The sequence below is a fragment of the Panthera pardus genome, unplaced genomic scaffold (assembly GCF_024362965.1).
Source record: "Panthera pardus isolate Hobbes unplaced genomic scaffold, ASM2436296v1 HiC_scaffold_3, whole genome shotgun sequence".
NCBI classification, from domain to species: Eukaryota; Metazoa; Chordata; class Mammalia; order Carnivora; family Felidae; genus Panthera; species Panthera pardus.
In genome coordinates, this window is record NW_026526876.1 from 25,034,937 (window position 1) to 25,050,273 (window position 15,337).

Genomic DNA, 15,337 nt, shown 5'->3' on the forward strand with positions numbered 1-15,337 from the left:
GAGAAAGCTCCCTTGCCCCTTCCACCATGTGAGGTACAGCTACAAGATATGATCTCTGAACCAGAAAATGGATTCTCACCAGACACTAAATGTGCCCGTGCTTTGATCTTGGACTTCCAGCCTCCAGAGCTGTGGGAGATAAATGCTTGTTGTTTATAAGGGCACCCAGTCTGTGGTATTTTGTTAGCAGCCCCAATGGATGAAGACCTTCCATCTTGTGCAGTCCTCACGCTGACCCTCTGAAGAAGATTCTGTTGTATTCATTCCCATGTTATAGATGAAGAAACGGAGGCTCACAGAGAAGCACCCATGGTCACCTGGCTAGCAATGGCAGATCAGTTTTCTCAAGCTTGAAGCTCCTAGCCTCTACTCTGCTGCCTCTGGCCATGGCCCTACTCCTTGTCCACGACTCCCCAAGGTCCTCAGGGCTAAGGAACAATAGTGACAGGAAGTTGCCTGACAAAGTAAGAGATGTGCAGGGACTCTGCCATTTTGTCACTGTGGCCTGGACAAAGTGTCATCCTTTCTCATGTGTATCAATTCCCAAGGGCTGCGGTAATAAAATCCCACAAATTTGGTGGCTTAAGACAACAGGAATTTAATTTTCTCAAAGTTCTGGAAGCCAGACGTCCAAAATCAAGGTGTCAGTGGACCAAGTTCCTTCTTCTCCAAAAGTTCTACTAGGTGAAGATTCATCTTTGCCTCCAGCTTCTGGTGGCTCCTGGCATTCCTTGGCTTGTGGCCGCATCAGTCCAATCTCTGTCTCTGTCTTCACATGATGTTCTTCTCTGTGTCTCTGTGTGTCCAAATCTCTCTTTGTTCTTATTTAGACCCTGGTCATGGCAATTAGGGTCCACCCTAAATCCAGGATGATTGCATCTTGAGATCCTTAACTAATCACATTTGTAAAGACCCTATTTCCAAATAAGGCCACTTTCTAAGATTCTGGGTGATTATGAATTTGGAGGGAACATTATACAAGTTACCACACCATGGTTGTTGAGGCAGGCTTCAGTCCCTTTAAAGATGGTGGTCAGAATGATGCACTTGACCAGTCGGGCACAAAAAAATCCACTAGTCCCTTTGGAGAATCCTTCTGCCTATTCTCACAGATGAAGGATTCCCCAGGTTATCCTTGTCTTCCTTAGAACAGTGTCTTCTTCTGGCAAGATCCTCTGTCTAGACTGGATCCTGTGGCTAAACATTGCAGTCCGGCTTTCTTCAGTCAGAATCCCCATCACCTCAGACTTTTCAGCAGCCTCTTCCTGCAACCCCAACCCCACTGTCGGCATTACGCCACTGCCAAAGGTCACACAGCAAAGAGTGGAGATGAGGTTTGAACCCAGTCAGATGCCAGATCCTAAAAGCCTAAGCTCCATCCTACACAGTCTAGGTTCCTGCTACCCAAAGTGGAGCTCGGGGATTAAGAAGCCTCATCATCACAAAATCCCCGCTGGCTCATAGGCACATTTAAGAAACACTGGGATGTTGTGACATTGCAAAGCCTGATTTAGCAGGTCTGGGGAGCACCTGAGGTTCTGCATTTCTCATCAGATCCCCGTGGACGTGCTACTGCCGGTCCACGGATCACACTTGGGGAAAAGAGGGTCCACTTTGCTCCACTCTGACACAGGAGCAGGACGCAGGATGCCCTCTTCCCTCTCACCTGCAGAAGCAGGGCTCAATCTCTCTCACCTGTTCTCCACAGCCTCCCACTTACTACACCACCTGGCTCCACCATGGAGCCCTGACCCCCCCCCCCCCCACTGCCTCCAAGTTTAAATCTCCTCCATTGCCCACCCACCCCCACTTTCACTGACACATTTTCATGACTTTCGCTCTTCCTTTTCTTTACCGATTCCCTCAGAAACAACCCTAGCAATGGCTTCAGATCTCCCTCTCTCTCTCTCTGCTAACTAGATTTTCAAAAGTTACCAACAACCTCCTAATGATTATTGATCTTTTCTTAGTCTCCGTCCTTGACCTTCTGCCCCATTGAATGCTGGTGACCAAACCCACACAGCTCACCATGAAATCTTTATCCTGGCTCATCCGGATCGCTTCCCACCTCTCAGGCCTCTCTCCTTCATTCCAGCTCTTCATTCTTTTCCCCAAATTGTATGCCCACTTGCAAGTTCAGGTGCCATGCAAAGCTAAATCTTCAGCCCCAACTTCTCTCTAAATTTCCAGCCATGTATTTCTGATTGCTGAAACTCAAAGTCTCAAAAGAAATTCATTATCTTCCCATTTAATTCGTTGGCACTCAATAAACAAGAGTGGCTACGTGTTGTGCCATGAAAACAAAATGGCAGAGCCCTTCCCGTGAGGGGTTCCCAGGAGCAAGCCCGCCTGAGCCCACAGGTGTGCTGGTAAACCAGCTTTCCTAAAGAGAAGGCTCTGCCTCGTGGCATGTGCCAACTCCGTGTAAATATTCCAGGATGGCTGATTTCAAGCTTCTAACATAACATTACTGAACATGGAGTTGGGAAGACATGCACAGAATCAGTTCTCCTGAGCTGGTATGAGCCAGCTCCAATACACCACTGCATGACCTTCACATACATACTGGCTACTGGCTTTTCTCCCAGTCACCCACTGTCAAACCTTAGAAGCATCCTTGACAGTCTCTTCTCCCATTCATCCTCACGTCTAGTAAATCAGCAAATGTCATGATTTGCAAATGAAGCCCTAAAATTCTTTAAGGTAGATGTGATCAGTTAAAAAAAAAAAAAAAAAGAATTAACAGCACATCAAAAAAAAAAAAAAAATAGCAAGATGGCAGAGATTTAAACACAATCATGTTGATAATTACATGAAACATAAACGGCCCAAACACTCCAATTAAGAGGCGGAGATTATCAACAAAATGGATTTTTTTAAAAAGACCCGATTATTTGTTGTCTATAAAAAACACACTTTAAATATAAAGACATAGATTGAAGGTAAAAGTATGGAAAAAGATAATACAACATACATAGGGAAGTTAGCTATATTGATATCAGACAAAAGGAACTTCAGGACAAGGAACATGATCAGGGATAGAGAGAGATATTTCTTAATGGTTTAAAGGTCAATTTATCAAGACGTATCGATCAAAATGTGTATAAACTAACAAAATTAAAGCAGGAATAAAAAGAAATCCACAATTGTACCTAGAGATTTTTTTTTTTTTTAACATTTATTTATTTTTGAGACAGAGAGAGAGCATGAACAGGGGAGGGGCAGAGAGAGAGGGAGACACAGAATCCGAAACGGGCTCCAGGCTCTGAGCTGTCAGCACAGAGCCCGACGCGGGGCTCGAACTTGCGGACCGCGAGATCATGACCTGAGCCGAAGTCGGCCACCCAACCGACTGAGCCACCCAGGCGCCCCTGTACCTAGAGATTTTAAGCGTCTTTTTCAAAATTGGTAGAGCACATAGATAGAAAAGCAGTAAAGACGTAGAAGACTTGAATGATGCTGCCAACCATACTGACCTGCCATTAATAGAACACTCTACCTGGCATCAGTAGAATATACATTATTTTCAAATGCACACGGAGCATTCATCATGGTAGACCATCTGCTCTACCATAAGTCAGCTATCGATACATGTAAAAGGGTTGAACCCATAGACGATATTCTCTGACAACAGAATTAAATAAAAAACAAGAGAGAACGATCTGGAAGATCCTGAAACATTAGGAAACTGAACAATATACTTCTAAATAGCACATGAATCAAAAGAGAAGTCAAAGGAGAAATCAGAAAATATTTTGAACTGAATGATAAGGAAATCACAACGTATCAAAACTTGGAAGATGCCCCTGAAACAATGCTTGGATGCAAATGTATAGCTTTAAATGTTTTACAATAGACCAAAGATCTGAAATCAACTATTTAAGCTTCCAGCTTAAGAGGCTAGTGAAAGAACAAAAAAGAGCAAATGAAGCAGAAGGAAGGAAAAAGGGACAATAAAAGCAGTAAAGAAATGGAAAATAGACTTGCGGTAGAAAAACTCGGTGAAACCAAAAAGCTAACTCTTAGGAAATATCTAAAACTCCAGCTGGAGTAACCAAAGGGAAAAAAAGAGAAAGAACATGTAAATCATCATTATCAGGAATGAACAAGGGACATCATTACAAATCCTATAGATAATGAGAGGATAATTAGGAAATAATATAAATATTTTTTGTTGATTAATTCAACAATGTAGATAAAATGGACAAATTACTGGGGTGCCTGGGTGACTCAATCGGTTAAGCATCCAATTCTTGATTTCAGCTCAGGTGTACTGACTGGATCTCGTGGTTCGTGGGTTCAAGCCCCACTTCGGGCTATGCCTTAACAGGGCAGAAAAGACGGATGAATTACTTGGGCAAAAATTTACAAAACTGGCCCAAGAAGAAATAGTCAACCAGAAAGAGCCCTAATCTATTAAAGAAATTTAATTTGTCAAAATTTAAAAACGATTTTTTTCTGCAAAAGAAAACTCTAGGCCAAATGGCTGCACTGGTAAATCCAAACACTTTAAGGAAGTTATATGTCAATCTTTCACAAATTTTTTGGAAAATCGAGGGGGAAGGAACCACTTCTCAAGTCACTAACAATTCAAAGCCAACAATAATTAAAATAGATTACACATTATGACTAACTGGGATTTACCCCAGAGACACTAGAATGGTTTAACATTTTAAAATCAACCAACGTAGGGGTGGCTGGCCGTAACTCTGTAGAGCATGTAACTCTTGATACCAGGGTCATGATTCGAACTCCATGTTGGGTATAGAGATTACTAAAAAAAATTAATAAACTTAAATAAAATAAATACAAAATAAAAATCCACCAATGTAAATCATCTGACTCATAATAAAGGGGAAAAATTCGATGGTCAAATCAACAGACGTAAAAAAAAAAACAAAAACTATTTGACAAAGTAAAACTTACATTCACGATAAAAACTCTGAGGAAACAGCAACACAAGGGAACATCATCAACCCGAATCATGAATGACTGGACACTTTCCACTTAAGACTGACAATGAGCAAGGATATCTGACCTCATAACCTTTACTTAACATTTTATACCAGGTCTTAGTGCACAAAATAATTGTGTACATAGAAAATCTTTATGAAAGTATTTTTCAAAAGCTAACAAAAATCAGTGAATTCAGCAAGGGCATATGATACGAGGTAAAAATAAAAAATCAACGATATATCTATATACTACCAAAGAACAATTAGAAAATAACACCTAGGGGCGCCTGGGTGGCTCAGTCGGTTGAGCGTCCGACTTCGGCTCAGGTCATGATCTCGCGGTCTGTGAGTTCGAGCCCCGCGTCGGGCTCTGTGCTGACAGCTCGGAGCCTGGAGCCTGCTTCGGGTCCTGTGTCTCCCTCTCTCCCTGCCCCTCCCCTGCTCATCCTCTGTCTCTCTCTGTCTCAAAAATAAATAAAACATTAAAAAAAAAAAAAAAGAAAGAAAGAACACCTAAAATTACCATTTATGGGACGCTTCGTGGCTCAGTCAGTTAAGCATCTGACTCTTGATTTCAGCTCAGGTCATGATCTCACAGTTCATGAGTTCGAGCCCCGCACCTGGCTCCACACTGACAGTGCAGAGCCTGGTTGGGATTCTCTCTCTCTCTTTCTCTCTCTATCTCTTTGCCTCTCCTGTGTACTCTTTCAAAATAAATAAATAAACTTACAAAAAAATACCATTTACAATAGCGTCAAAAAAAAACCCCATGAGATACTTAAGGATAAATTTAACAAAATATACCCAAAATATGTACACTGAAAACGTACAATTAAAGAAGGCCTAAGTAAATGATAAAATATGCTGTGTTCACGGGCTGGAAAACTCAGTGTTGTTAAGATGTTAGTTTTACCGAAATTGACCTATGGATTCAACTTGGTCCCAATAAAAACTCCAAAGCTTTTTGATAGAAATTGACAAACTGTAAAATTTGTAGGGAAATTCAGAGGGCCTAAACGAGCCAAAAACATTGTTAATGATTATGAAAGAATAAATTGAGAAGACTTACACTACCTGATTCCAAGACTTATTATAAGGCTACAGCAATCAAGACAGTGTGGTATGGCATAAAGAAAGATAAATTTATTTATAGAACAGGCTAGAGAGAGTCCAGAAATAGACCCACACATACGTATGCAATTGGTTTTCCAATGAGGATGCTTGGATAATTCAACAAGGAAAGAATAGCTTTTACAAAAATGGTGCTAGAAAAACCAGATATCCATATGAGAAAAAAATTAGCCTTAAATCTTACCCTACATCATAGACAAAAATTGACCCAATATCAATCACAGAGCTCTACTTTATAAAAGCTAAAATCATAAACAATAAAAATAAAAATTGGATAAGAAATAGAAAGAAAACCTTTTAGACCTTCGTGTAGACAAAACTTTTTTTAGAGAAAAACCATAAAATGCACTACTGAAAAAGAAGAATAAATTTGACTTCACTGAAATTAAAAATATTTGCTCTTCAAAAATGCCATTAAAGAATTAAAAAAGAAAGCTAAGGACTGGTAGAAAACCTTTCAAATACAAATGTCTGACAAAGGACTCGTACCCAGAATATATAAAGAACACTTTTATAACTCAGTAATATGAAAAACACTGATCTAATTTTACAAATAGGTAAAAGATGTGTTCAGCTATTTCCCAAAAGAAGATATATTAATGCCCAGTAAGTGCACAAAGGTCATCAATGTCACTAGTCGTCAGAAATGCAGGCACGAGCGGGTTTAGAATGAAAAAGACTTGTCTTCCAAATGTCAAAGAAGATGTGGACCAGCTAGAACTCTCATACATTTTCACACGCTTTCAGTGGAAATATAACATGATAAAACCACTTTGGCAAAGAGTTGGGCATTCTTGTAAAGTTCAAAAAATATGCTCACATTCATCTCCGTGATTTCACTTCCTACCGAAAAGACGTAAAAGCATACGCTCACCAGACATGTAAACGGATGTTCCTAGTAGACTTGGTCACCGTGTCCCCATGTTGCAAACAGCCCAGGGGCATCCGGACGGCTCAGTTAGTGGAGGGTCCAACTTAGGCTCAGGTCATGGAATCAAGGTTCGTGAGTTTGAGCCCCACATGGGGCTCTCTGCTGTCAGCACAGAACCTGCTTTGGCTCCTCTGTCCCCCTCTCTCTCTGCCCGCCCCCTTCAAAAATAAATAAAACATTAAAATAAGCTTTAGGGGCACCCGGGTGGCTCAGGCGATTAAGTATCCGACTCTCGGTTTTGACTTAGGTCATGATCTCAGTTTCATGAGGTCGAGCCCCCAGTGGGGCTCTGCTGGCAGCACGGAGCCTGCTTGGGATTCTCCCTCTCTCCCTCCCTCTCTGCCCCTCCCTCACTGGTGCAGTCTCTCTCTCTCTCTCTCTCAAAATAAATAAATTAATTAAATAAATATTTTTTTAAAAAGTTTAAAAAGGAAAAAGAAAACAGCCCCAATGTCCAGCAACAGGTGAGCAGATAAAATGAGTTATGATGCAGCCACACAATGGACTAACACTCCACAAGAAAAAGGAACACTTTTCAGACGCTCAACAACAGGGACGAATCCCCAAACCTGGACTGAGCAAAGGAAGCTAGGCACAAAAGAGCACATTTTGTAGGACTCATGTATGTGAAATTCTGGAAGTGTCACCTGTGGGTGATTTTGCCCTTCGGGGGACACTCGGAAATATCTGGAACCATGTTTGGTCTGTCACAAGTTGGCGAATGCTACCGGCATCTAGTGAGTAGAGAGGCTGGAGAAGCCGCTAAATATCCTACTTTGCCCAGATCAGCCCCACCGCAAAGAATGACCCCAAATGTCCTTAGTGCTGAAGCTGAAAAGCCTCAGCTAAGTTAACCTACAGTGACAGGAAGCAGATCGGTGATTGGCACTGGCTGGGGGTGGGAGAGTGAAGGTTGCCTGCAAAGGAGTGAAGAAAATGGTTTATATCTTTTTCTTTTTTTAATCTTTATTTTTTTAGAGAGAGAGAGAGACAGAGCACGAGCAGGGGAGGAACAGAGAGAGAGGGAGACACAGAATCGGAAGCAGGCTCCAGGCTCTGAGCTGTCGGCACAGGGCCCGGTGTGGGGCTCGAACTCACAAACTGCCAGATCATGACCTGAGCCGAAGTCGGAGGCTTAACCAACTGAGCCACCCAGGGGCCCCCCAAAAATGGTTTATATTTTGATTGTGGTCAAATGAAGCATTGTATCTTATGGACAATATACCTCAGTAAAATTGGGTTGTTTTAGAGAAACGACTGAAATCTTTCTTGTCATTCCCATCGGTCGGGTAACTTAAAAGTGCATAATCCTTACCGTAAATGACGCTGAGCAAATCTCTCCACCTTAAATAGACTGGAGATACTACCCCTCACGTCCTACAAAATTGAATACGGTAAAACACGGGATTGTGAGTAACTTGTTCCGCGAGTGTGCCTTAAGAGAAGCAAATATTTCTAATAAATTTTAACCTGATAAATGAGCAATGTCTTGCAATACAAGTCGTACGTGATGCCCAACGTCCCATGATCACAACTGAGCCAGAGGTTCTTGAAACTCGCTTTGAAATACGAGAGCTTTGGATGGCAAGCATGTTTCCGGAATGAGTTATGCTTGCAAACCAAGGTTTTACTGTACTTGCTTTCTAATTAGAATATGACGAGACAGAACAAAGAAAGGGGCAAGAACAAAGATGTCCCTTGGGCAGTCAACAGTATGATAGTATTTCCTACATACACGTGTGTGTGTGTGTGTGTGTGTAGACACAGGCACACAGCCATTTAGCTGCACATGTGCCATTTGCATGGTGCCCAACACAAAGAGACACATACTAAGTGTTAATAACGTTCACCCCGGGGCGCCTGGGTGCCTCAGTCTGTTGGGCGTCCGACTCCGGCTCAGGTTGTGATCTCGCGGTCCGTGAGTTCGAGCCCCACATCAGGCTCTGGGCTGACAGCTCAGATTCAGATTCTGTTTTGGATTCTGTGTCCCCCTCTCTCTCTGACCCTCCCCTGCTCATGCTCTGTCTCTCTCTGTCTCAAAAATAAATAAATGTTAAAAAAAAAAAAAAATAACGTTCGCCCCAACCCCACACTCTTTCTGCTTTTCAGCTCTACACCCACTGATGCTTTCATAAAGCAAAAGACTCCTTAACCTTTTAGCTTAAGGTGCGGTCTTCTGGAACAAGGCCCTCATGAAGAGAAGGCGGCTTCCATGGCGTGTTAACGACAACGTTGGGGCCTTTTTCAGTGGTGTCCCGTGGCTAGCTGTTTCCACCGAAAATCAACGGAGATGGGAGCATTTACACCAGGGATATTGGCAAATGCTGCAAATGAGGGCAGGTTGCCTGGAGAGCAGGTTGTTCGACCATTTGCCAGCAAGCTACGGCCTCTGACTCTGAAAGAAAGGAAATTCGTACAAAAAGAGAATGCACGTGGGTGTAAACATGGATTTATGATGTTTCCTCTTATGTCATAAACACAGTTGCAACCGCCCTGAAGACCGATCTTTCTGTAAAACGAGGGGGTGGGGGTGGGGGCGGAGCCTGGATATATTCCATTTGGTGGTTTAAAAGAACATCATAATTGGTAGCATAGGGGGCTTCTGGTTAAGCAAAACAAAATGCTGTTTTAAAAAAATTTTTTTAATGTTTATTTATATTTGAGGGAGACAGAAAGAGAGAGAGAGACAGACAGAGTGTGAGCAGGGGAGGGGCAGAGAGAGACGGAGACAGAATCCAAAGCAGGTTCCAGGCTCTGAGCTGTCAGCACAGAGCCCAAAGCGTGGCTCAAACCCATGAGCTGGGAGATTGTGACCTGAGCCGAAGTCGGGCGCTTAACCGACTGAGCCACCCAGGCGCCCCAAGCAAAACAAAATGTTTATTTTAAAAACCTGTACTGGGGATAAAGCTGAATGGAGGTACAGAGTTGGGTGAGATCTTAGACCATGTCCTCAACGGAAGGGCAGAGAAGACGTAATTTAAAGGCAGGGTCTAGGGGCTCCTGGGTGGCTCAGTCGGTTAAGCGTCCAACTTCGGCTCAGGTCATGATCTCACAGTTCGTGAGTTCCAGCCCCGTGTCAGGTTCTGCACTGACAGTGTGGGCCTTGCCTGGGATTCAATCTCTCTCTCTCTCTCTCTTTCAAAATAAATAAATAAACTTTAAAGGAGGGACTGGCTTCTGCCTGATAGATGTGCTTTCCCGTGTTTCATGATCCCTCAAGGACGTGGAGCCCAAGACAGAAGTGATCACCTTAATCCTTGGCTGTTTTTCCAAGCCAGGAAGGCCAGGGCAGAAGGAGGGAAACATTTCCCAAAGACCAGAGGCTCTGGTGAGCTGTAGCTCTGCCCTGAGCTGCCTCTAGCTTTCTGGGTGCTGAGCTGGCCCATGAGAGAAAGCTCACCTCCATCTGGCATGGGGAGCAAAGAGACTCCCCCGATATCCCAGGCACAGCTCCATCGAGATCAGTAAAACTGAGGCCTTGGATGGGGGAGCCAGAGAGTCCTGTGGTTTGAAGCCTCTCCTAGAATTTATTTAAACCACCTTTAAAATGTGATTCCCCCCCACCCCCCGCCCCATCAAGGAACAGTATGGGGTCGCTACGAGATACTCATCTATGTCCTTGGGCTTGGAAATCAGACCTGGAAAACTGAAGGCCTTCTCTGAGCCCCTTCTGATGCTGGGAAACCCCCCTCCGCTACCCTGGGTAACAAAATGGAGCAGAGAGAGGTAGAGAACCAACTTCCAGCAGCCCTGCTGGGCCGGCCAAAGCCAGAGCTGGGCCCAGAATCTAGGCCAGCACCCTACTGCCACCCTCCCCACGCCCCCACTCCCTGCCTGCTTCTGAAAGAACCCTGGGCTCCTACGGATCTCAGGACAGACCAGAATGGAGTCATCAGCATGTCAGTACCACCCCCCCCACTCACCCCCCCCCCCCAAACCCAAGCAGAACAGGGGGAAGGGCGACCTGGTCTCCTGGATTTGATGGGGTGGGGGCAGACCTTTCCCTCTCTCTCTCTCTCTGCTGCCGTCACCATCTGATAGTGGGATTTTAAGAACTTGATCAAAAAAAAAAAAAAAGAAAAAAAAAAAAGAAAGAAAGAAAGCACAAAAGCAGGGAGGTGGGGGGAACCCTAGGTAGAAATCAATGAAGCCTTTAAACCTTCCACACTGAAAAAGTCTGCATTTCTCTGTTGTCTTTGGGAACCCGCTGAATGGCTGGGAAACTGTTTTTAATAAACAAGAGTTCAAACGCTGAGGCTCCATAGCCAGCAGTCACGCCTTAAACTCTAAACTTTACATGAAAACTCTCCCATCCCTTTGAACTCGCCTTCCCTCTCCGGCGGAGCATTCCAGTGTTTATGCATTTTTTGAGATTGCTGGCAGGATTGCTTTGAATACTTTCCCTCTCTTTAGCAACCTCCTCCCTTCAGAACCCATTAATGCCCCACTCAGCAACATCAAGGTATTGCTTTGAAGTCCCTTCTGGCTACGGGCCGCTCACACTCTTTGGTTACTGTGCAATCAAATAATTAAATGGATTCTCAGGGAAAAAAAAAAAATCATTCTTTTCCTTGGTAATTAAACACTCCAGGTTGGACAGGAGTGCTGGGTTGCCAAGGGAGTGAGGATCTATAAAGATTCGGAGCCCAGAATTCTTTGCTCATGACCCCCAGGGGAGAAAAATAATAACAAGAGAGTCTGCTCAGTCCTCACTTCCCTTGCGCTCTGGCAGCTTCTCTGGGCCCAGGACTTCCCTTCTGAGAAAGAGAGCGAGAGAGCGGGGTAGGGGGCAGCCCGGCCAAGAGAGTTCCTTTCTGGGGTGGGGGATGACCAGGGTTGTGGGGGCATCTCTGGCTCAAAATAAGCCTGAGAGGGATTGTGGCTGCTGGAGGGCAGGGAGCGGGGCTCACCAGGGGTCCCAGGTGATTCTGCCCCTAATATGGCTGGGAGGTGGGGGACAGACGGAGGAGGGTGACAGGGGGGAGGGGGAGGGGAAAGTAAAGGGAGGAGAAAGGGAGTAGGAGGAAGGAGAAAGAAGGGGAGAAGGAAGTGAGGGGAGGGGGAGGTGAGGGGGGAGGAAGGAAGAGAGGGAAACAGGGAGGGAGGTGAGTGGGGAGAGTGAGAGGATGTGGACGGGGAGAACTAGGGGGACTGGGGAGGAGCAGGCAGGGCAGGGAAGGAAGCGTTGGGGAGGGGAGGGCCAGGGGACAATCTGCTTCTGTAGCGTCTGCTACTGGTCTTGTGTCTCTCAGGCCTCCACCAGGGTCAGCTTCTCCCAGGTTAAAGGGCCCCCACTTTCAGCTGGAGTGAAGACCCCAGGTCCTCTTTGCCACCTGCTCCACTTTGTGGCCTCCACAGTCCACCCCCCGCCCCCCACCTTCTCCTTACTCACCTTCTTGCCTCTCCCAAGACTGCCCTTCCATTAGTCTGATCACTCCCCGGGGCCCTGAAAGTCCCAGCCCAGAAGTGGCTTCCCTCTGGGTCTCCAGACCAGCTCTCTTTAGGCACTTCTCACAGTGAACTGTAATGCCTTCACCAGGGGCTGCTCCGGGTTGGGGGCCGTGTCTTCATCGTCTGTATGCCCCCCAGCCCCCAACTCCTGGCACAGGCACATGGTACCTCTCAGTAGGTGTTGGTGATGAGGATGTTCATCAGAGAACAGTGAAAGTGGCCTCGGGTCCCACGAGTCACGTTACACAAAGGCCATCGTAGAACCTAAGCCTTTGGTTGCCAGCATCTAAACATGGCATTCTTCATCACTTGAACTTGAGGTTATCTCTCCGTCATCCAGCTGTTTCCCAAAGCCACCGGTTTCTCCTCTTGAATCTCTCGCCCCTCATTTCAGGCCATGTAAGGCACACACCTCAAACTCCAGGAGCCTAGACTCTGCCACCCAAACTGGCCTTGAGAACAGATTATCCCTCCCCCCCCTCCCCCCCCCTCCCCCCCCTCCCCCCCCTCCCCCCCCCTCCCCTCCCCCCCCCCCCCCCCCCCCCCGGGACAGGAGCTGTATTATTAGTCAAAATTCTTTTGGTTGAGTATGACAAAACACCCAAGTCAAATCGACTTAAGAAAAAAAAGAGATGACAGGATTTACTGACTCACAGGCTGGGCAGTTGAATCTAAGGATCCAAGGGATGCTGACAATCACTTGGGTGATTGTTCTCCCTCCCCCTCCATCGTGTGGCTCTGAATTTCTTCGTCGGCTTCCCTGGCAAGGAAGCTCTCTCCAGTCCTTGGCCCCCAAAAGCTCCACGATTTTGCCCTACCATTTTAGAAGCCCCAGTAGAAAGAGAGCACCCTATTCTCCAAATTGCTGGCCCAAGTTCCATGGCTGAATCTCATCGGACCAACTTAAGTCACGTGTCCATCCCTGAGCCAATCATGGTAGCCAAAGCCATGGACTGTATCAATTGGCCAGATCATGTGCCATTCTTTTAGGTGAGTGCTCTTCCCCGAAAGAAAACCAAGGTGCTATTATCAGGAGACGAAAACGTGGATCCTGGCCCCAATGAAATAACAGATGACCACTGCAAGAACAAATCTCACTGGTGTCATTTATGGAGATTCTTGGAAGACGGTGACTGGGAAAACACTGTGTGTTGGAAGCAAAAGGGCGCAGATAAACCAGGACAAGGCTTCATCCGATGTGGTACAAAGGCGGGAGCGATGAAGCTCGACAAGCAGCAGTCGAATCAAGCAGCCATGATCCAGGAACAGGACTTCCCAACAGATTGGGGGGGGTGGGGCGAGGTAGGCAGGAACTCCAAACTACTCCTTCTGGGTACAGAGGGTATTCTACAGTTCCTAGAGCATCAGGAGCCTATGCGGGACCTCACCTGCCTCTCTGCCTCCGTAGAGGAGAGGCTGAGCTATGCTTCACTTTGGAAAAGGAGGTTCCGGTTAGAAGAATCAAGACAGATCTGCACAGTGACCAGGGCGGTTTGCAGAAATGGCCACCAAGTCTGCCGGAAACAACGAAAATATTCACACATGTCGAGGTTTACCCTAAAAAATGATGAGAGGCTCAGAACTCTTTACTGAGCAAGAGAGCATGCCATATATTGGCAGGAGACCCACCAGAATGTTATCAATTGGTATCTCTGGGTAGTGGGATTATAGGTGGGTTTCTTTGCCTTTTGTGTAATTCTATGTATTTTTCCTTTTTTTTTTTTTTTTTTTTTTTTTTTTTTTTACCATGATTATTTATTTTTGTGGTTGGGGGAGAAAACTACAAACTAAACGGAAAACAAAAACAAAAACCAAAAAACCTCTAAAGGGAAAACACTCTAACAAGTCAACCTTTTCCTGCCACAATCCACTCTTCTTCCATTTAATTCATTTTCTCACCGTCCCTCTGTCTCTCGCCCTGGGGACCTGGCTGTCCCTCAGTCTGGATAATTGGCCTCCGGCCGACTGGGAAGCAGGTGGCTCAAGCAGTCCTGTCCTCTAAAGTGAGATTGGGAGGGGTCGCGGCTTCTCCGGGGCCGAGGCGGGCTCCCACTGAGCCTGGCGAGGGAACCGGCTCAGATGGAAGGCAGCTGTGACCCTCCCCCAGAGCGCGCCCCTCCCCCTCCCCTCGCCCCCTGGGCTCTTTCAGTCTGGATGAATGAACAACAAAGGCGTGTGGCCATCTCAGGCATGCCAAGAAGTGGGTGTCATGTGAAGGACGCTTCAGCCCAAACCTTTCAAGTTGACACGCCACGACTCACGAATCGTTTATACAATTGATTATCGCCGAGAGATTTTACCCTGGTGGAAACAGACACCCGGGCACCCACTGCCTGGCTGGGGATGGGAGCCGAGGCTCGGTTAACCAATGAAGGTCCCTGCCAGGACACAAAGCCTCCCCTGAAAGTCCGTAAGAACTGCCCGCTCGCCAGTGACCAGTGGGCTGATCCCTTCTCTTGGGAAAATATGGTAGAATTGCCCCCATCGGCCTGTGCCACACTCAGAATCCCAGAGAGGAGGCGTTTTGGACATCTCCTCTAGTAAGGGCGCAGCCTCCAGACCAGAAGAGGCCCAAAAGCCATGGAAGGTATATTGGCTTTCTGTTCTCCACCTGGAAATCTTTGGAGAAGAACGTTTCATAACTTCTCCCAGTGACCTCTTCCAGGGTTTTTTGATATCCTGGTAGCCAAGATAGCTTTTGGAGAGATGGTTGCACCTGCTTTTCCTACGGTTCTACCATGAGCATCCGGGGGAAAGGGCTCAGATTCTAGCTTCCCCTTCAGGAGGGCCGAAGACGGGCAACCTGGATTTTCTGGCGTGACCCAGGCTGAGTGGAGATGAAACCAGAGGCGTGTGAAGTCGTCAGGAC